We start from the raw sequence: 21,876 nt of genomic DNA on the forward strand, positions 1-21,876 counted from the left end.
TCTCAGCCTGTCCCCATATGAGAGATGCTCCATTCCTTAATCATCTTTGTGGCCCTTCGCTTGACTTGCTCCAATATGTCCTTGCCTCTTGTACTGGGGAGCCCAGCAGTGGACACAGCATGTCAGGCTTGGGCTCACCAGAGCTGAGTAGAGGGGAAGGATCCACCAGGCCGGCAGGTCTTTTTCTACAAAGCTGCTTTCCAGCCAGGTGGCCTCCAGCTTGTATGGGCATATGGGATTATTACTAGCCTGGTGCAAGGCTTCAGATTTCCCTTTGTTAAACTTTATGAGGTTCCTGGTGGCCCATCTCTCCAGCCTGTTGAGGTTCTTCCAAATGGCAATGCAACCATGTGGTGTGTCAACCACCCTTAGCAGCATTGTATCATCTGCAAACTTTCTGAGGATGCACTTTGTCCCATCTAGATCATCAATAACTTTTTTTTTGGATACCTTCAGCCCTTTCATCTGAAGGTATGACAGGCAGAAGATTAGAACTATAAAGTCATTCAAAAATAGCTGCTGAAGTGGCTCTTTTTCAGTTCAATGACTTGAAAGAAGGGGAAGATTTCCTCCAGCCTCATTTTTGCTAGAAAAATCTGCAATGTGTTATCAGTGTAGAAGGCTTTTACGTAGTCTACAAACACTCTTTCTAGCAGACACTGCTGTCCTCTTTTCTACTCATTGCAGGGCAAAATGAAAATTCTGTCAACCACAGAAAAGACACTTTCTGTGTACCAGCACAATGTCCTTCAGCACAGGTGTTTTCATAATGATGATATATTATGAAAATTCATGGTGTTCAATGGCTCTCACACTCACACTTCCACCTCATCAGTCACATGTCAGTGTAACTCCACCCTATGCTCTCAATAATCTTGGAATTATGTTGATAATGCAAAACAGTAGTCTGAATTCTAACTTCACTTTGATCACTAAATTTAACTTCACTATTACATGGAAAATATCTTTATTAGTTAGGTGTCTAGAAAACAGGAATTGTTTTTATCATTCCATGGATACTTCAGTGAAATTTCTTCAGTGAGAATTATGAAAGTACAACAGACTCCTCTCTAAATAATCAGCATCTACAGTCATGTGGAGGACTTTCAAACAGTATTTCAAAGGAATCGATTGTATGCTGATAATCTAGACAAGAGTCAAGTGAGTCAGTATCTCTTGCAACTGGCAAGATAAATTATCTCCAAATTATTAAAAATCATTTAACTCCTAGCCACTCAATGCAGCCTTTACAACAGAAATTTTCATTTAGTATGTGTTTCATTTAGTGTACATTTAGTATCCTTGGATCTAAGATTTAAAAGATATAAAGCTTTTAATATGGGTTTTTGAACATCAGCCAAAACTATGTCAGTTAATGTTAATTTTTGTGATCACCCTTTCAGAGAGGCAATATTTGTCAACATTTAGTATGTGCCAGAATAATTTCTTCTTTCTTTCATATCTGCAAAATCATCGGTTCATAGTATTACAAGATGTGATAATTGAGTATTAGCAGTGAATAATTTATAAAAATATATCCATGCCTGTTATTTAGCAATATTATATTGCAATAGATATATGACAGCAGAACTTAGGTAGCAAATAAAGATATTTGGTATTTTAAGCCCAAATTTTTCAAATTAAGCTCATAATTTGGCCTTTGCATTGGAAAAATATTTTGTAGCATTTTAAGTTGGTTATTCTAATGTTTTGCTTTAAGAACTTTTTTTAAGAACTTTTGGTATGTGATTTTAAAAAAGTTTTTTTTTTATTTAAAAAATATCTGAAGTGAAAGGACAGTGTTAATTTGAGATAGCTCACTTCAGGGGCCTCCTGGAGAACATCGGGGCTGAATGAGGTGGTATTTGACTAGCTGACCACAAATCATTGTTCTCATAGTAAGAAAAGAAAAAAGAAATCCTGTCGAACAGTTATGCAGAGACTTTTCAATAAGATTGATACTCACATGTATGGTTATTAAAAATGAAGGTAAATGCATATGTTTAATATGATGCATAGTAGTTAGGAAAACGTACTGCAAGACTAAGACTGAGAAATAACAGCCTTATAAAAAAGTTATTTGCTCTAAGAAGACCTCAGTCCAGCACCAGGCCAAAGTTTGCATAAATTACATAAAGCAAAAAAAAGAATTTAGAGAGATAATCCAAGGCACTTTCATTTTGTAGAAAACAAAGTACCTGTTGTTATGATCCTTGACCCATTCTTGTATGACTGCTTCTACTACTTGTCTTCTTGTTCCTACTTGCACTACTTGTCAACACTACATTTAGTGTTAAAGAAGTAAATACTTATTGATGAATAGGCATTATTAAATAAGTAATAAAAATACATACAGATACAGTAATTTTCATCAGTGTGTTGATGGCAAAAAGTGAACTCCCTTTTACCTTCTTAATACTGATATTTCATTTCATTTCAACAAGTTGTTGTTATTTATTCAGTCTCTTTTTTTCTATATTTATCATCATACAGTTTATGTAATAAAAACATTTATGCATTTGCTTAATCTCAAGCACAATATAGGGATATTTCCAAATGTGTATCTTTATCAAAGTTCTTTCATGCTTATGCTTGGATTTAAGTTCTGAAGTTCTGTAAGATTTTTGCATCATGGCTGAAAAAGGCAAATTCCCCAAGTTATCTCTGAAATAATTTGTGTGAAATTATTTTATAATTTTCTGTAGGTATATTAGTCTAGAAGAGAACATTGGGAAGAGATGTGATAGCAGTCTTCAAAGAGAAAGTGAAAAACTGTCTTTCTTTTTCATTCAGAATAGGAAGAACATGAAATGATAATTTTACATTCCTGTAAAGAGATTCAGGCAGGACATTGGGAAAATATTTCTAAATATAAAGACACTTAAGCACTAAATAGTCTATGGTTGAGAACTAAATAGTCTATGGTTGTTGAAATCTTATCAGTAGAATTTTCAATTACAGACTAGCTAAACATTCTTGGTAATCATCTGGGGATTACTAGTCCTGCTTTGAGGAGGTGGATGTTTGGTTTAAATTCGCAAGCTCCCACCTAGCCATATTATTTCATTTCTAGTTGTTCATATTTCCCATAATTTGAGGATTTCAATATTGGCAAATAGTCACCTGATATTTTCATTCTGCTTGAAACCAAATAATTAGTTCTTTATTCTGACACTATTTATAGGATTTTTTTTATTCTACAGTACCTCTGTTGTGCAGCCACATACTGATATTTCTTTGTTCTTGTATACACAAAGAGGAAACAGTTATGCTTAGTCAGAATCATATTTTAGGGCAAAGACAAAAGAAAACAAAGGGAACAAAAAAGAAATTCTGCACAAGAGAACACAGACTCAGTCTTCATTAAACTCTGAGAATTTCAGCTTCATTCTTTCCATTTTTTCAGTCATTTTCAGAGTAGAAAGTAGATTATGAAACACAATCATTCTGAGAGGTCATGTTTTGCTTCTAATTCGCATTAGTCCAAAACCAACAGAGAAATAGGTCCAAAATGTCTGGAGAACTCTGTAAACATTGCAAGTACCTAGAATATGAGATATCCAGTGATTTCATTATATCATAAATGACTGGCAGAAACTTTTTATTCAATTTTGTTGAAATGGAGGTTTCATAACAATGGTGGGAAAGAAGGATAATTTCAGGCAATTTTTTAGAGAAAAGCATCTTAACTAAAAAGCTATGAGAATAATCTGTGACGTGCTGTTCTCAGGAAAATCACACATTCAGAATTATATTAAACAAGCGGTAGTGCATGTAGGACAATACTGTTTTTAAAGGAATATGACAGATAGTTCCTTTCCTTGCCTTGAGTTTGATAGTTTTGTGATTTCTATAGTAAAACTCTTTTATATAAGGTTTGGCATGGGTCATGGCACACAAAAGGGAATAACCTCAGAATGTTTGTGTTGATATAGTTAATCAGCTATTTTCTCACAGGTTCATTAACTGAAGAGGCCTTGTAGTCTGTAACTTTTACTCAGAACATGAAAATTTTATTGAAGAATTGCGGTAAAAGATTAAGAACCATAGCTGGTGTAACTCAGGTTGAATTAAGTTCTTTAAAAGAGAAGTTTCCTAGTTCTTTGGTGATTTCCACAAGCAAAATATAACAGGTGCAGGTATCTAACTTTTCTGAAAAAATTATTGGTATGCTACCTTATTAGGTATCTGATGAGATTAGATGGAAGATTAGACTGTTTCAGGACTTCCATTGCTGGTATGTTGAATGTATTTTTCTGATGCAGAAAGGATCTCATTGTCCACAGCTACAACTAGTAGGAAATTATGAACATTAGTTTCATGAGAAAAATCAGGCAGTGTATGTATATATATGTGTACAAGAACAGAACCTGTCCATTTTGTTACTCCACACAAAATAGGATTTAAAATTTTTCAATGTGTAATCATGTAAATTTAAGATATGATGCAGACAATCATTTTGGTAATAACTGTAATGGCTTAAAATGAAGATTTCTTTCTCAGCAGCTGAGCCACAGTAACCAATTATGTGAATGATCTCCATCCATTTCAGTGCAAAATTTAACTACATTTGGGCTTTCTCCAGGTCAACACTAACAGTTGGACTCCCTCCTTCTTAAGCTGCCCCATTTAAATCTGGAACAGATGTCTGTGTATGCACCTTTATTAGAAAACAAGTCAAAACAGACTAACTGGGTAAAACTATGTTTTCCTTGGAATGATAAAATAATATATAATAGATTTAATATTACTTATAATATAATAACCTTATTACACCATGTACCAGAGCCTCCAAACTGTGAATTCTGTGTGAAGAGCAGCCTCAGTCAACATATATGCAACAGAAGTCAGACCTATTATAATTTTACCAAAACATCTCACGCAAAATTCATTATTTTAATCTACATGTCTCCAAACAAAACAGAAAAACGAATAAAGGATTAAATACGTATGAGGCCTAGCATTTTACAGCTCAAAACCTTTAACCGAAGAGAAAACAAAGGCAATAAAATATTTATAAATACTTAATTTTTTTTCTCTGATTACCTAAACCCTTTGATTCATGTTATGATTTCTATAAATGTGGATAAAAGGAAAAGGGAAATGAAAAACTGAAAAGAAATAACAAATAGAAATCACAAAGCTTAATGTAGAAAGTGGAGGCTACAATAAAGTAACCAACTGGAACAATATCAAATGAAAGATTAGTTTTATTTGTTAGAAATCAACTCTTGTGAAAAATGGAACCAGGCACCTTTGTATTCAAAAGCAGTAGGGGTATCTATTGAACTAAAAGATATCCTGCTTTTCCTGTCAGCAGGTGTCCTGTTTTAGGCCTGTAAGCAGCCTAGTGTACAAAACATAAGCATGTTCCGTACATTGCTTTCCCTTGGCAGTCTCTAGCAACTGTACTGTCTTGTGGAGAAAGGAATTCAAACATATACATGAAACTTGTTGCAATAGCTTTTCACTGGCAAAATTCCAGCAACTTTTATACTTTTCTGAAGCCTTGACACATCACCAAGATTTTCAAAGCACAACGGATGATTAACTTCGAAAAGTATGTTACTACCAATCTGAGCCTTCCTAGCTTTTGAAAACAAAGGTGGTCTGAGATATAGCTGTCTATTTTATGGTTGCGTTCTTTGGTGTATTCAACTGGTATTAGCTTTGCCTGTTTGATTAGTGTATTGCATCTATCACTACGGTATATTGATGCTGAAATGCTCATTACACATATATTCATGAATAGAAGTGCCTCTACTGTTGTTATTTTATTCTCCTACTTGCTTAATCTCATGTTTCATAATATTATAATACAACATAAAACATAAAAATTTTACATAATGTGTATATGCACATACGTATATGTAATATGCATAAACATAAAATTAAAATTAAAAATTTATGAAAATCTACTTGTTCTAGAACATTTTTATTAGTCATTTGAATATGAACGGAAGACCTGAATTCTTTAGAGTATAGAACTTTGACATACAATACTTAGAAGATAGTTTTGTGACCAAGTCATTGAAAATAAAATTAAGATTTGTAAGTATTTCCAGTGCACTGGCTACTTCATTATAGTTGTCTGTCCATATGTTCATCTTCTGCAGTAATAGAAGGCAACATATCACATTTATGTGAGGAATTCACTGTCTCAAATATTGTCTCATTTGCCATGACATAAGAACGCACATAGAGTCAGTGCTACTTGTAAATCCATCCACAGTCTAACTGCCTTAACTTCTTCATAGCACCATCCCCTTGGTCTTCCAATCTGACTTCTCTGCTTTCCACACACAGCCGTATTTCTCTACGATAATTATTTCCACCGTGCAATTCCTCTAAAATATACATATTCAAGTATCTGTCCTTGATACGTACATCAAAAGTAAGTATTTGATAGTCTAATTTATTCAAAAAAACCAGCCTGGTTTTATGAAGCAAGTGATCAGAAACCTTTATAAAGCACCTAAAGGAGGAAATAATTCTTAGAACAGAAAAACTTCTAGGCTTTTATTTAAAAATATGAATCTTCTAGCAAGTCAATGTATACATTCCACATTCAACGCCAGCCCTTATTTTTTGAAACTTAATATCTGAAATAAATAAAGACACCAAAATATTGCAATAATACTGTATTTTCCTATTCAGAAAACAAAAATAGTAACAGAATAAGCATAAACAATAGAAGAACACTAGCTTTATAAGGGAAATTATAAACAAGAATCAAGCAGTGTAATTCTTCCTTTGAAGTTCATGGCAAAAACTATTGAGTTTTATAAGAACAATATTAGGCATTAATTACTGCTTCAATATTAAACTTTAAGAATGTGTTATAGCCCATCAAAGTTCATGGAACTTATGAATATGTTTCTAGTTAAATGTACACTAAAGTGTTTTGCTAACTAGGAATGGCTTCCTGAATCAGAACCTGATATAATAAATTCTCACTTTTTCTGTAAACTAATTAATTTCCTGCTGTTATCTTTTCATTGTCGTTTCTCAAGTGCATGGTGACATTTTGTCATATTCACCTATTTTAGATGAAAAGATGGTTTCATTTTTAAAATCAATATTGGCTTTTTGGACTTATCTTTGCTTTCATTAATACCTCGCTGTGCAGAATATATGAAGATAGTCACAGCAGAACTCTCTTTAATCCTCACACTGGGTTATGTCTTTGATCATCTATTAACTGAGACTATAGTATATTAACTTTCAGCTGAGTCAAGATAAAAGGTTTCTGTGAGTGGAAAGTTTCCTTCTTTGCTATTCAGCACTCTTGGATATTAATAACAAGCAATATATGAGCTGTCTTTCCTTATAAACAATGTAGACCAGAGAGAACTAATGCTCAAACACATTTTTCTGCATAGACTTATTGTGTTTGATACATTGACAGAACTTCGTATCATATAACTCTTAAAAGAAGAAAGCCCTTGAAAAGGGCAAAAAGAGAAAAAGCATGCATAAGCTTTGAAGATGTAAGTAAACTGATGTCATTTTAGATTAATATGAAAGAGTAATACTCCGCACAATTTTGTAAAGTTTAACTTGAGTAGTTTAAAAGGCTTTTTCAATTAGTTCTTTTGAATCCTTAACCATCTTTAAGTCAATGAGTTAAAAGAACATAACTAGTCCCATGCTTGAACAGACTAGAAGCCTGTCTAGTCCCATACCTCTAATAATGACCAGAAGCTGATATTTCAGAGAATAACTTGGGTAAAATTGGCAGGCAGAATTAAATGTTCATATATTAATCTTCTAATTATGTTTGTAGTTTAATAGCTGTTTCAAAAATGGTATAGGAATTGTCATAGCTCTGACTATTCCAGATATGCTAAATAAGTATCCTAACTTTTTTTTTTAATTTTTCAGATTTCTTTGCCTCAACAGCTTTCAATGCCAGCAAATGACATAGATTAATTACAAATTATGATCACAAAGCTGTAATTTCTTTGGAATTATTCACTTGAATGTTTCATTATTATTGCATTTTGAGATAGGGAGAATTTATATTATGGAGGAGGATGTATGGGTGGCAGCCTAGTGCTTGGCTGTTAGCATTCAATGTTTAGCTACAATGCTGGCGCAGCGCTACCTATTAAGTGAAACGAGGAATGATTACTTTCTGGTTTTTTTTTCTGTTAATTGAACTTGATATTTGTTCAAAGTTCTGCTGTTTAGACATTTTCTGGACTTCTATGTCTTTTTTCTTATGGTTGTAACACTTCCTTTACAATCTTCTGATTGTGATACTGAATTTGAAAAAAAAACGTTGGAAGCAGAGTGTTCAGAAAGTGGAAACTGCAAAAAATATTTTTTTGGTCTAGCATAAAGCTGTTGAAAATGTGTTTCTCATACATTTAACGACTTTTTTTTTTAGCATTACATGCCTCTTCACTTGTCATTGACTTAAACTACTGTAGCCAGTAATGATCATTAGCAACACTTTTGAAAATTAGTGCCACAACAAAGCAGCGTTCTTTTTATTTTATTTATTTTGTTTTTAAATAAGAGATACGTGAACTGAATACCACACAGTAGTTCTTCCTAGCAGGAGAAAAATTTGAAACACTTATATGCACTTATTTATTGTACTTTATATTTCTATCAAACAGTTTTCAAGGTTTTTTCTTTTCAATTTTCTGCAACAAACAAATACTATAAAGTGAAGAGTTACACCAGGAAGTAGTAGCTATCATTCTATTCCTGGTTTCCGTGTATATGGTAGCATATTTTCTCTTTATTTGATGAGCAGAGAAAAATAATCCAGGAAGTCAAACATAATGTTTTATCAATACATCTGCGCTGATAGTAGGGATAGTAGGGATAATGCAATGGGGTATGCAGTTCAAAATCAGGAGTGTGGTAGGTTATGCAATAACAGCAATGGATGTGAAAGGTAAAATGTAATTCCCTGAAAATCCAAGATGCCTCACAATAACCAGTCAGGAATCAAGGAAGAAAGACTTCACACCAGGAAGAAAGCTATATTCTTTCTAGATACAGGAAAAGTCTCAGATTTGTTCTCTGACCTTTTGCTCTTACAAAAGGTGGGAAGAGGAAAAGTAATGATTACTTTAGCCAATAGAATCAGTGGCAGGAAGATATTTCTTAAGTTGCTAGAGAAAGATTCCAACTTAATCTAAAAGAGAGAAGTAGAGACTAGCTGACATAGCAAAGAAGGTGAAGGTCTTTATTGTTATGTATAATCCTAATATGCTTTGCTTTTTATTGTTGTAATAATTCTGTTATCATGAAGCTGAGCTTTTTGTTAAAGATATTCTGGTCTTTAAATCCTGTCTAGTGAGCAAGTTAACTCTGACTGCTCTTTTGGATAACAGAAATTTCACAATTGTGGCTGTGGAGATCATTAAAAGTAGACTAGGGGTCATTAGCAAGTGCTTGGTTCCCTTGTTCACTGTATTTAAAGAACAATGCCATGTGCCTCCATAGAATGCACAAAGCTGTTGAAAAGCAAAGAACACATAGGTCAGGGGAGACACATTCATATATTGAGGAAAAGTGATAACTAGAAAAGCTATTTTGACAGCTGCATGTTAAAAGTCTCAGACACCATCTACTAGCATTTTGAGGAACGTTATAGGCTACCTGAACACTTACGTTGTTAAGATACGGATGACCTATCCTGGTCCTTGCTTCATCCCTTTTTGCATCACTGTAGCTATACAAATTGTGCATGGGTTTTTTTTGGCCCCGAAACATAATAACTGTGTGTCACAGCGGGCTCTTCTGTGCTCCGTCAATCTCTCTGCTAGTACAGTTAGAATTCCAAGGCTCTTCTTTGTGGTCAGGGACATTTGTCTGCTCCCCCTCATTCTTCCCTGTGAATCATGCAGTACACTTTGGACTCAATACTCTTACCTATACAAACTAGTTAGCACAAACTTTTCCATGCCAGGGAATATGGGAATGTTACATGACATGACAGGTTTTTCAAAAATAATGTAATAAAAAAGAAGGAAATAAACAGTCACAACCTAATCCTCATCCACTTGACACAATATGATTATACTGTATCTTGTGAAAAAGTTGCCTTAGGGACCTACAGTAAAGCAGAGGAAGCACTTTGTTAGCAGAAATAGTTTTGCTAGGTAAGAACATGAGGTCATTTTAACAGTAATTTGAATTTCAAATGCAGACCAAAAGACAAACCTGAGAACAGACTTCAAGGTAAATTGCAGGCTTTTTATGATCAATATATTTCAATTCTTCTTAACCAAAATTCCCATTTCCTGATGCTGGAAATCATCAGAGATCAGAAGTTAAAAAAGTATATGGAAACATTATAAAAACAGAATGCTAGAAAAAACTAACACTGAACAGAGACAAATTTTTATTGTAAAAAAATAGTTTTATGCAGCTTTTTCCATGCAAGCCATTTTCCTCGTCTGATTCTGAGTTAAATACCAAAGTATTTTTCTTAAAATATAAATTGTTTGAAAGATAATAGGGAAAAATATTAATACAGATTTTTTTAATGAGTTTTGTATCCCTTTTATCAATTCTATAAATGTTCCATGACCATAATATTGCATGTTTTTCGACTCTTTTGAAGAGGGAAAGTGTCTTTATATCCATTCTACAAGTTAGGAAAGGAGACACAGAAAGGCTAACTGATTTTTTTTGCATGCTGGAAAGAGAAATGGGAACGTATGGTCCCTAGTTGCATCTGTATAATTGGAAATTGGCTCTGTTTTAAAGAGTACTACTAATTTTGCAGATCTTCAGCAGCTAAATTAATCTCACACAGCTATAACTGTCTAAATATTTATCATCTAGGCTATCTACTTAGTAAATAAGTACCTCATTGTAGTTATGCGTTCCACTGATTTCTCTTTTGATCTTTGAAAATTCTTTTGATTCAGAACTTTCTGTATGTATGACTTTCTATTTGATGCCTGACTTTTAGGAGTAGATAACTTAGATAAATTCAGCTATGAGTCTCTAGTGCAATCTAGCTCCAAGAGTAATGTTAACTTTGGGGAACGAATATACTCAGTTGTCTCCTGATAAAAGGTTGTATATAGTATTTGAACAGTTTCCTGAATCCCATCAAATATTCAAACATCTTCAAAGTGGCATTTTCAGCTCTAGGGTGTTTTATGTGGTAAACCCATATAATCACTTTGGCCTTCCCAGCATCAAATTGGAGTTAGCAGAGTAGCCTATTCACTTTGGGCCATTAATAAAGGCCTTCTGGACCATCCTCAAAACACTTTCTATGCTTCAGAAATCTTCATAGTGACTCTGGGTCCATTTTCTTAGTGCACTAATACTGATTTATAGTTTTTAATTTAAATTATGTAAAAGGTACTTTGACTTAAACATAATGGAACTTGGCTGTTGTGAGCTACTCTCTCAACTTCTGAACTCGAAGTCAAGAAAATTCAGGGCTAACAAAATCGTGAGGCTATAATCTGAATTAAATGATGGTAACTTGCTGGTATACTTTGGCCAGATAAATCAACCTTCATTAGAATTGTCAAGAACTATTGGAGCATAGTAGCATATCTGGCTCAATGCTACAAGGGACTCTTGGAAATAAAACTACCGCATTTTGCTGAGCTATGTTCTTTCTTTACCTCTTTGAATTTTACAATTTCTGTTTACTTTTGTAGTAGGAACCACCTGACCTTTTATAAAATTATTACAGTTTGGGGTTTTTTTTTGCATGAATTTAAGAAAAGCAGTAATATGCCATTGTGATAATTACAAGGAGGGAAATATGATGCACACCGTTCAGATACAGGACAATTCAGATACAGGTCATTACCGTGATTTATTGGAAGTTAGCCAAAATTCATATGCTCTAAGATGTCTAGAAAAGCTTATATAAGATGTACAGTCAATGATTATATTTTTCCACCTTGAATTTCTTGTAATAAACCAATCAGTTCAAATTACTTTGGAAAAAGTCTTTTTGGCTTATATTTTTCCACATTGAATTTCTTATCATAAGCCAATCAGTTTAAATTACTTTGGAAAAGTTTTTTTTGGCTGATGTTTCTTCAACTGTCAAGCATTATTCTTCTTTACAGTTATGTTAACTGGTTGATCTATATATTGATCACATTCACTTTCATTAATGATCAATCTAGTCTTCCACTCCTGAAAATTAAAAAAAAAAAAAAAGAAAAATAAAGAAATATTTCCTGTATTTTGGAAACTAGGTTTCTGATGATTGCATGCTGCCAAATCTGTCTGGTCATCTTCTTTTCTTTCTGAATACTAAAGGACCTCATACAACCTTATGGGTGCCTGAGCAGAACACCTAGACAGCTAATGAGTCAACATTTCTGAAAACAAACAAGATTTGTTTCACACACTGAATCTGTTTTCTCTTGAGATTTTAGAAGTGTAAAGGATTTTAATGTCACATATTGATAAAACGATTTCTGAAGTATATTTTGATACAGGTATTTTATAAGAAAGTTATTGATTTAAGGAAGTCAGTTGTGAATTTTAAGGAATACAGTTGCCCGTTGTCTGGACTGAGTTTTTTTGTCATCAAGCAATTGTCTATAAACCAACATAAGGCATCCTTCATTCCATAGAGATAACATATGTGACAGTGGTATGATCTTCACAAAGTTTGACAGCAGAAAGAAAAAAATTCCAGGAGCAATCCGTGGGAAAAAAGTATAGTGTTTTTTTTAGAGAAAGTATCTTGTCACTTTATTTGTGGTTTGTATAATTTTACATATTAGACTCTGGTGACAAAGTCATTAAAAATAACACTACTGTGATTATTATTTAATATTAAAAATACATATTTTTATGTACTAAATGCTTTTGAGCTCAATCCACTATGAAAAAATAATTGAGAAAAAATAACGCTAACAGAAACTCAAAGCCAACTTCTGCAATGTATAGAGAGAACCTGAAACCAGGTCAATAAATAAATTTCCAAAGCTGACAGAAATGTACATTGTAGCAAGAATGTACAGCCTTTTCCAAATCCTCTCTTGAGTCATAAAGCTGAACAAGTAAAGAAGGCTTATTAATAAACAATCCCCATAGGTTTGGGGGGCACTAGATACTCCAGATAATCCAATTCCTCTCATTATCTTGAAAAGCACTAGCTTAAATAGGATATATTCTCCTGGTGCTGCCAAGCCTCTTTAAGTACTGCAGAAAGTTTATCATTTTTCATGATAAGCTGAAAAGGGACTGATTTTCTCTGACTCCTTTCTGCAGTGATCTTTTCTTTGATGAGGTTCCCATATATCTGGTCCTTCTGAAACACCCAGCTTATCCTTGACCTTATGGGTTTATGAAGTTTATTGATAGAAAATTAATTGGGAAAAGGCTTTTTTTTTAAACTAGACTCTTAAGAAGAGAAAAATAAATGTGCAATGTGTATCTCAAAGACTGGAACTACAGGGATCAGATAGAATCTTGCACTGATGGTGATAAGAACTACTTGCAACTTAAACCAGATACGTTCTTCATGGGTTTTCCCTGACTTCTGTGATAAAAAGTTTTCTAGTTGGAGAGTGCGATGGAGGAGAGCAGAGAAGGATTGTAACTGTATCTGTAGTTCTGTTGGTGGTCTTTGTATGTCAGGATGTTATCCTGAAGCACAGAGCTAAAAGCTGGAGTAGGATTCTGTTAAAAATGGCAGGAAGCAGATTGGAGTATGTTGTTGCAATTTGCTGGGAATTCACTTACCAGTCGGCAAAAGAACGGATTAGAACTAAAAGCTAAATGGGAAAAACATGGTTTGATCTCTATGGCAAATGGAAACACTGCCTTAGAGTAAAAGAACTGCTTTTTAATGTCTAGAGACATTCATAATATGCACTGCAAAATGGGTGGAATCTGAGAATCACCCAAAGACTAGGATGTAAAATGCATAAGAAGATTGTTTTAAAAAAGATTTTTGTAGTTTAGCTTGGCAGATTTGCCTCATATTTCTACCTTTTGGCTAAAAGCTGTGTATATGAATTAAGCAGTAGGCCAGAAACATTCTGCCATTTCTTTCCATATTTTTTGTGGCAATAAAAGTCTATGTTCTTCAAGAGCTTGCTAACTGATAAGGTGCCACCATCTTGGCTGGGAGAAAGGAAAATATTGAAGACATAATGAATAATCAGTGTGGCCTAGCAGGGGCTCAGAGAGAAGAAAAATACTGCAGTAATAAGTGAAAACAATAATTACATATTTACATAAATAAAGAAGTATGAAAGAAAATAGAATGATTGGACTTCTTTGGACGGTAGGGACTATAAAATAGACTCATGTTGCAAGAAGGCTAAACTAACATGGCAGCTTCTTAATAGTTCCTAATTTAAGCAACTATGCAAGGGGTACTGTATGATATATTTGTGATTTGTATATAGATGCATTAGACATGATTTTTTCCACTGTGCTGTGATGCAAATACAGCTGTAGTTGTCACCTTCTGAATCTATGGATTCTGTATGCATATTGGCTTCTCTGGACCATGAAGTAAAATGATTTTGTGGTGAATTTCCTCCTACTTTATATTAGCTGATATAGGACTGTCATATTGAATGATAATATCCCTAGAAAATATAGACTACACCTATATCAGTAAATTAAATGGTGCCTGCCACAACTTAGCGCTCTCACAAATGTTTCAGTAGAATTTTCAAGGACCTTTCCTGGTAGGCAGCTTCCCTCTTTTGGAACCTGAACATTTGCTAGCATAGACAGGCTGGGCTGTGCCAGTTGGCCTCAGAGCCCTGGAATGTTCCCAGAGATGCTTAATTTGCTAGCACAGACCCAGCCATATGGTCCTGACTCTCGCAGTAGCCATGGCCATTAAACTATCTCTCAGACATTCTATTTTGTACTGTCTGGTCTGGTGCCTCTTCCTCTTGTTGTGCAGTGGGTTTGGTTACCCATAGTGTCACAAGTCCTGCTTTCCAGCTTTTAGATGAAATAGACTTCTGACTCTGAAGGAAAGTAAGGATTAGATATGTTCTTCTGAGAGAGGAGATTGTGCCTTGTAGTTTAACTAGAACCCATTCCCCCCAAAGGGAAGAAGTGGATGTGCTCCTTCACTAGAATTTTTTCTATTGAAGGAATATTCTGTTGTTACCAGGATGGAGCTATCCTGCTCTTCCATTGATTGTAAATCAAGAATGAGTAAGACATTTTACTCTAAAGTAACTGTGACATTCGTATTTTGACTGGCAGAAGATAAGACCAGACATCTTTCCCAATTTTCTTTCACTTTCTTTCTTTTAGATTAATTGTTTGTACAGTGGCTAGAACTCAAGTGATCTTATATATGCTTTTCTTCTCTGAAGATGATGCAAGATCTCAGCAAAGGGCCCTGCTTAAACAACAAATGAAATAGCTTCAATAATCAGAAGTCAAATGTAGCTAAACTTTCCACAGCCCATCTTCATAAAGGGTGGAACTTAACCTCATGCCTGTGTTCATCTATGAAATAACATGTACTCAACATAACCCTGGAGCAATAGATGTAATGCAACTTAACAGTCTTAGGTCTGACCAGTCTAAGTAGCCTCCAAAGCAATAAAAAATATTGTATTAGCAACAGACAGACTTACAACAGCTGTTTTTGAACTAGTTTTGTTACAGATGACTTATTGTAATTTTCAGTAAAACCATTTTCAAAATGGGCATGTTTACAAGCACTCAAACACTATAAAATTCATGACAAAATATTTCACCTATGAGCACAAATCATTTTATTCAGAAGTAACTCAAATTAATACATAGTGAATTTTAGCTTCAGTGACTTAAGATCACAGAAAGAGATTTCAACAGAGCAACATACTATTTCCAGTTACACCGCAGAACCTGGAACTTATGCCTCAAATATATAGTTGTCAAAAAATGGACTTTGATAGACAAATTTAGTTTTGGAAAGCCATTTTAAAATGAGATGAGTCTTAGGACAGAGATTTTGAAAACCTCAAACTATATATTTCAGATATTTCTCAACAACCAAAAATCCATCTCAAGATGACTTAAACCTTGAGTCATTTCAGGTATTGAAATGAAAATGAAGTATTTGCAATTGTAAGTAACTGACTCATGCATAGTTCACTAGCAGTTATAAGTCATATTTCTTTATCTAATTAAGTCTAATACAGTTTTCCTCTTAAAAACAAAAGTTGCTATTTTAAAAAGCTAGCCCAGCCTGGCCCAAAAATTCCAAAGTATTTCAATGATTTTGGATAAGTACCTTCATGATACAGACTTACACCCATACATTTCATTCAGAACCAAACTCCTACGTATTTTGTATTGAAAATGAAAACTATTTAAAAATATTAGCAATTCTTAATATCTTTCTCCTGGCAATTCTTATGATAGTAAGATAAGGACTTATGGTAAATCTGAAATAGATTTTGCTTTTAAAAAACTAGATAGTAGTTTACTTGTATCTTTCGATCACAGGATTTCTATAACTGAATAGCACACAAATAGTATTTCAAAGCCAAAGATTGCAGCTAGGAAGGTGATTTCCTTAAGAACAACTGAAAGCAATTAAACTACTCATATCACATTACAATATCTATATACCTAATTCTATTCAGGACCATGATTTAGCTTGAACGTTGTGTAACTGTGCAATTAAACAAGACAGAACATGCTCTCTATTTACTGAATATTCAATACATTTCAAAAACTGGTGACTGAAAACTGTGTAATTACTATTTTTTAGTGGAATGAGATACTATTATAAGGGATAGGAAACCTATTACTGAACTTCCTATTACATACAAGTCAGTATTAGGAAATAAAAAAGTCTCAAAAATATTACAAAAAACATTTTCAATCTAGAGAGTCTCAAAACTGGATAAAAACTCAGGTGTTAACAGGCATGGAATTGTTAGGGGAGGGAACTGCTTCAATAGACACATCGCTGGTTCCATAAATGATCTTTCAATCACATCTCCAGGAATCATGACATTAAGTGAAAAATGAATAAATTTTGTTTTATTCTTTTTAAAAACTAAAGCAAAGATATGAACACTTCTAACATATATTGGGAAAGTTTTATAAAGTGATCTGAATTAAGCTGAACATGTCAAGAAGAAGACGACTAGGTATAAATCTCAAACCAGAAACAAAACAAAGAATAACTAACTTCTTTACCCTATGGTTGTGTCTCATGAGTTTTAAAGATAAACTCATAATTCTTTGGGAGTAAATAATCCTGTCTGAGTATGAAACTGTAAATAAAAGAAATATATATATGTTCTGTTAGCAGGTACAAATATCAAAAAATGCTTCATTTCTTGAAAGATTATATTAATTGTACCATCCCAAAATAGTTCTTTTTTTAACACAGTAACTTGAAAAAAGTCATCAATCACTTAGGTTTATGAAATTCTGCATATTTATTTTCACTTTTAGACATAAATTTGTCAAATAGAGTGAGCTGAGTTAATTTAAACTGAGACACACTAGACAGCAGGACAAATGTATTTTTAAAAGAAATGTTCTTGAGTTAACAACATTTGCCAACAAAACTATGGATTAAGATAAATAATCAGGTATTTAGTCATGCATTTAAACTGTCCACTGCATTTCTTTTGGTTAGCAATTTCTGTCTGTAAGAACAGAAGTGTCCCCTATTTAAAGTAAGCCTGTTGATCTTTCCTCATTCTTCTTATTACAAATAACAATTCTAATTCAAAAGAAACTTATATAGAAACTAGAGATACTATTTTCAAAGCGTGTTGATTTTTAAACAAATAGCTCAATAAGGATAACTTCAAATGAATGTCCTTAATTATATTAGAAAGGGCAGAAACAGTAAAAGCTAAAGTGGACATTTCCATGAATAAAAGCTTCTGTTTTACATAGTTATACGGCATTATGAATTAATCAAATTGTCTTGTGTTCTTTTCCTTCTACTCTTATCCATGAATATTTTTTACCCTTTCTTTCATTTTTTAGCAGGACATACTTAATGAAAATATCCCAAATTCTCTCCACAGTAGTTTAAGGGACACAAGCAACAACCTGCAAAAATTTTATATGAAAGGTTGGACTACAGTGGAGGTTTTGGCATTGGTATTGGAACTTTTTCTCTTTATGGACCTCTGTGGAAAGAACACAAAACAGTAAACCATGATAAAGGTTTGTTGGATGCAAACCAAAAGCAACAGAGAAATTCTCCTTTTGCTACAGCAGCCCACTCCAGTGTTTTTCAGCGCTAGCTTTGTTTCATGTTAGAGTGGCATGAATAAACAGGAAGGAAGATAAAATGGAAATGTTGTGACTACAAGAAACACATTTCAAAAGTTTCAAAATTTATTGGGCTTTAATTTGGTTATCTTACCTAGATATTGGGAAGTTTTCAGGAAATAAAATCCTTGCCCAGCTGCAATGATGTTGGAGCTTTAGAAATAGCCTGTATGAATACTGCACACCCTTTTCATAGCATATATATTAAGAAAAATGTGAATGATTTTATACAGTAAAAATAAAACTCTACTAAATGCTGCTGCTTGCATCAGTGCTTAGTCTCCCCTGGTGAGCTGCAGTGGCATGGGAAACCATACAGAACTCTTTCACACTTTGGGTCCATAATGCTCTGGTACATAAATAATCTGTGCTAAATCCTCTACATTTACAGGTAATTGCAATAATTGGAGTAAGAATTGTACTCAGCATTCGTCTTGTAGAATTTTGCTGAATTTGTAGCAATTTTAAACTCAACTCTTGAGGTACTTAATTAAATTTAAAGTAGAAAATGCTTATGTCAAAACTTTTGAAACCTGAATCAGGTTTTACCATTTTTAGGAGTAATTTAAAATACTAAAAGAAGAAAAACCGTTCCCTTCTTTACTAATTCTCTTGTTGCTCAAATACATATTTATTCATTTTGCAGGAATAAATACAGCTATTTTTAATTTTACAGAATACTATCAAAACCTAAAAATTGTTTACACTATTTAGCCTCATTTTAAATGTTGAGATGAACCGTTCCCTTAATTTAATTCCCCTAACACTTAGCCAATTAATTAGTCTCGTCAAGGTTAATGAAGCCAAATGCTAAACCACTGTCCTGTGGATTAAGTATTTGACCTTTTATAGAACTATTTTCCATTTTTCCCCTTTTTACTCTATCAGATTTCTTTATATAACTTCTCATCCTATAGGTCTGTAGCCTCTTTTCCAGAATTCATTGATATTTTCCTTTTTGTGTGTTCTCTATATATTAAAAGAAAACATGAAAAGGTTGGGTCCAAATTTTCTGCTCTAGTGAGAATCAGTGGAAACACAATTATATGCATCCTTAGGAAATTGGACTTCTCCTACTACACTGAAAAATATGAAAATGTTCTCACATTGGTTTCTGTGAGTGTAGGAGTGTATAAAACCCTCTACATCTGTAGTTCAGCCTATAAAATTAAAACCAAAATGATTTAAAAAAAAAAAACAAACAACTTGAGTACTATTTGTAAAATATTTCTGAAATTTCTTCATGGTATGCAAAATGTAGTATAAAAAGTGATTACTAAACTTTAGTATATGAATTTTAACGTCTAATTCATCCTGAACAACTTTCTAACTGGTTGGGTAATATTCCCATGTACTTGTAGTCTAAACATTGTAAGTAAGGCTGAATTTACCAAAACAAATTCAGTTATTAAAATGTCGAAATAGAAGACGTTACAGTAGACAAATCAAATAAATTGTAAATATAATTAAAAAAAAATCTTGCACTCTCACTCATCAAATTTACATTACCTCAGCTGTTTTGGTAACGTTTAATTGAGAGCGTCTGACATAGTGGTAGGCAAAAAACAAACAAGCAGGTGAACATCTTCTTCATGGGCATGTAAACGAAACCATTGCTGCTTCCATTGTTACTAACAGCAGTTGTGAAAAAATGAGTTTAGGAAGCCTTTGTTTAATTTATTGGCAAAACCTGAGCACCTGAGTTGTAAAAGCATATAAAAAAGATGAACATTTAGTCATGACTGATTAACAATATCTTATTAATCCTGTGATCTACATGTTTTCTAAATAGTCTGTGAATTTGAGTCAAAGGAATAGGTGAAAAAAGAAGATTTTAATTTTTTTTTACTTACATACAGATTTTTATTTTTACTTACATAAAGAGTAATTCATATGTAGACCTCAAATCACTTAGAAGTAGTATAGCTCAACTACTGTTGCTGACACTGTACAAAAAAAATCCACTGTAAGGAAATTATCTAACAAATTGCATTCAGTCACCTTCTAAGATCTAAGTCAATCAGAACCAAGGGCAAATTACAACGAGAGGAATTGTAACTGATTTATGTAGCATCAACAGGTTGGTTCCAAGACCTATAGCATTCTCCACAGAGGGAACTGCTATTCAAGCTTTAGTTACTTTCTATGAAGAGAATATTTGGTAGACCACTGTGTGTTTTTATGACACTAGTGAGAAGGAAGAAATTGTGAATAAGTGTTATGTTTTCATAAAAACTCAGGCAAATAGTTAACTGACTGATTTAATGGGGGATTTTGTTTCTGCTAAAGTGAAATCAGAGGCAGAATTGAGTAAAATGGATACAGTGAGTGTTGTATGGAGGTCCTGAGGGTGGATTTTTTTTTTTTTTCTAATACTGATACCAGTAGTTGAATCACTTTGCACAGAAGTTTTGGATTGCTTTTTCACAACTAACTGTGAACTCTGGAATATGTTCCTGTTTTTCTGAAAGTTTGAAGATGTTAAATGACATACTGTTTTGAAGTGTAACATCATGAAGGCTGAGCTCCTATCTCTAAACAAAAATTGCTAGAGGTGAGCAAGAGGGGAAGTATCTATGTGTGCACTGAAGTTCAAAGCTGGTTTATGTTATAACTTGGTGTTTTATGTTATAACTCGGTGTGCTTTGTGAGCTTTAAGTAGCAGCAATAAAGTGGGAAGTTCCTGTGTCGCTGTCAGCAGACTTTCAGATTAAGAGCTTTTTTTTTTTACTCTTCCTTGGAGAATGTCAAGCACTACTTTATAGTGTTTTATATGTATTAAATATTATTGTTCTGATGATAAGCTGTGCTACATTCTCTTTCAAAAAATTATATGAGAACCTCTGAGTCCATTTTATTTGGATATTGCAAACAATGGACCTTGTGTTTATATAATGATTTTTCAAAGTGCAGAGTTCTTGTATGTGTATTAGTCAAAACTTAAGCTAAGATTCTAGGAAAAAGAAAATAATAGTTTATCATATTGCATCAGCATCCCTTTCCTTTATTATATTTGCAGCATGGCAAGCTCTTCATTTTACATAATATATGGAAGTATCTTTTTATATTGAAGGACCACATATGCCTAAGGACTTTATCACATAGAACGTACTTTGCATTGTAGTCTCATACATCTTTTCCATCATTTTGGAGATGCAAGGAAAATAATCTGTACAGAGGGTTGGGAGGATGATTTGTTTCCCATCCTGACTAAGACGTATAGATTTCTCTTTTCTCTGTACACTAGTTGTCTGCCTAAAGGTGTCTGACAGTTTTCCTAGTATTCTAGTGATGAGATTTATTATTATTATTTTTCTTATTTCAAATATGAAAGTTTTTATTTACTCATCAAAGAACACTGTCATCTGAAAAGAGGAATATTTCAGGCTGGCAGTGATCTTCACTTAAGATCACTTGGAGTTATCTTTAATTTCACTGAAACTGCTATTTTGTATTTAAATGAATGCAGATGACTCTTGATTTATTTTAAAGTAACCCAAAGCAAGGCTGCATCCATTCTAAAAACCTGCTGTTTTTAATAATAGTAAGCCAAAAAATGTACGCTATAAGCTGACAAAAACCTGTAAAATGTGTTGAATGAATTTAATCACAAATAAAAGGCAAAAGATTTGTTAGAGGCCT

Source organism: Calonectris borealis, chromosome 4 (genome assembly GCF_964195595.1).
Source record: "Calonectris borealis chromosome 4, bCalBor7.hap1.2, whole genome shotgun sequence".
NCBI classification, from domain to species: domain Eukaryota; kingdom Metazoa; phylum Chordata; class Aves; order Procellariiformes; family Procellariidae; genus Calonectris; species Calonectris borealis.